Source organism: Herpailurus yagouaroundi, unplaced genomic scaffold (genome assembly GCF_014898765.1).
Source record: "Herpailurus yagouaroundi ecotype Mexico unplaced genomic scaffold, PumYag 530, whole genome shotgun sequence".
NCBI lineage: Eukaryota > Metazoa > Chordata > Mammalia > Carnivora > Felidae > Herpailurus > Herpailurus yagouaroundi.
The window spans coordinates 9,535,778-9,537,855 of NW_024412747.1; the positions used below are offsets into that span (position 1 = coordinate 9,535,778).

The 2,078-nt window shown below is 53.4% G+C and overlaps 1 protein-coding gene across 3 annotated transcripts in view; it reads left to right on the forward strand.

Annotated features, from left to right (window-relative positions):
• The first annotated feature begins 24 nt into the window (after positions 1-24).
• The window catches only part of TAF5L (TATA-box binding protein associated factor 5 like), a 33,019-nt gene continuing 30,965 nt past the window's right edge, over positions 25-2,078 (forward strand). The window contains exon 1 of one of the 3 annotated variants that reach the window (XM_040465012.1): positions 25-98. The gene's annotated coding sequence lies outside the window, so the exon portion shown is untranslated. Of the gene's footprint in view, positions 177-228; positions 604-2,078 lie in introns of those variants that run through there. The other 2 variants (XM_040465011.1, XM_040465013.1) reach the window with 2 other exon arrangements.

The window sequence follows — 2,078 nt, forward strand, 5'->3', positions numbered from 1 at the left end:
CCGCGCCTCCGCCCTCGGCCTGCGAGTCCCAGGCGGCCGCGGGCGGCGTGGCCTGCAGTCGGCAGCTACACCTGGAGGGCTCCGCGTTCCTGCTCGGGGTGGGTCCCGCCGGGGCGGCTGCCGGGCACCCGCCGGGAAGGGGTCCTGAGCGCTGGGCAGCCGGGGCAGGAGCACAGGTCCGCATCTCCTTTTCATTTAAGGAAAAAAGGAAATGCCTTTTGGCCGAACTCACGATTAAACTTCGCACATGGTGCTTGCGGGTGGCCGGGTGTGAAATCGACCTCTGCGTGTGACAGGGGGGCGATCTCGAGTTAGACTAGTTGCTGCGGGAGGATACCGACCTGCAAGGCTGCCTTTGAGGTTGCTTAACTCATGACAGCGAGAGGTTTGTGCGCTTAGGCGGTACTCGCGGAGCTCCAGGGCTTTTTGAAAATGTATCAGGGGAGGCGTCGGTCCGAAGTCAGTTGATGGTTAGAAATAGTGGGTGTCATTTTAGACTTAGCGGAAGTGGAGGACTTGAAAGCTTCATGCAGTTCTCCCATCAGTTGTGAAAGTGTCGTTATACTGCGGATCTCGCAGCTTGTGTGGTTCTGGGATCAGAAGGTAAGTCTGCCAATCCCATGCGGCGTTCGTCTTCAATTACCTAAACTCTGACCTTGCAGATTGAAATCTTGGAATGGGGACTCCCGCGAACAAGCAGTTGGGGGCCGTGTCCGGAGGAGCAGTGAGCAGCCCCGGGGCTGTTTGTCTGCTCTTAGGTGATACAAGTGCGTGACCTGCCTGAGTTGTGCGGTGGGAGGACACGGCGGCCGTTCCCCTTGCTCGCAGCCCTGCTTGAAAGTGAGAGTAGGAAAGGGAGTTTGTGCCACATCTTTAAACTTCCGAGGAACTTCAAGTAGTGGATGGCGCTTGATGACCCTGTAGACCTAAGGTTGAAACCATGTAACCTCTTTGAGCCGTAGCTTCCTCTTCTGTAAAACGACGTGAGGACTGATAACTTAAAAGTGGGTTTCTTAAAGGGTGCCCCCCCCCCCAAAAAAAGGAATAAGGAATGTGAAAATGCCTGACATATAGAAAGCACCAAGTAGTAGCTATTGTCATTTCCTTTTCGGGAGAATACCTTTTAGATTCCTTGTGGGCCTAAATTCTTCGTGTAAAATGTGAAGCCTGCTAACTTTGATTCGCTTTGCCAATTACAAATCCTTCTTGCCTCTGAAAAGGCAGTGTTAAACTGGGAAGCCAATGGGTGGGCTTGCCTTGAGTGTTTTTTCTTCATCATCAGACAATAAATCAGGTTCTTGTGTCTTGGAATGATTTTGTTGCTCCTGCCTATAAATGTGAGGTTTACATGTGCTTCTGTCCCTGTGAAGCTAGGCGAAGCTCACTTAAGCGCTCAGTAACTGGTTTGGGGGGTTTTGTTCTTACAAACAAATGCCCTTCGTAACACCTGTGAAGGGCATCCCGGGAGAAAGGGAAGGGGTTCTGGTTTGGATGATTGGTCTTAGCTGGAAGGGAGCCCTAGCGGTCCTCTGTTAAACCAACATCACCCAGTGGATGCTGCTGGAAGTCGTTTCCAGCCTCCCTACGTGTGAGGGGCAGCTTCCCAGGTAGCAGTTGTTCTGACCATTCTCTCAACGAGCAACTGGGAAGCCTTCACTGTTGTCAAGAAGCCTCTGCTTTCATGTGGAACCTTCTCGGGCAGCAGGACATTGTAAAGGGTCAGGGCCCAGACCCTGAAGCCAGGTGACCTGAGTTTCCATCCTGGCACTGTGAAACCCTAGGGTAGTGTCTAACTTCTCTGGGCCTCAGCTTTCCTATCCAGGGAATGTTACCTAGTTTCCGGGGCTGTTGAAGCGTACGGGAGATGATCTGCGTGTGGCCCTTAAAATAGTGTCTTGCCAGTGGCATAGGCTCAATAAGTATTAGGGGTTAGCAGTGGTAGTGTAGGAACCAGTGTGGTGAGCAGTGAAACAGGTTGGTCCTGGGTTTGGCAGTGGACCGGGCTGAGCTGAGCTGTGTGGAGGAGTAGGCCTTAACCAGGTGGGAGTGCCAGTGCGGGGGGGGGGGGGGGGGGGGGC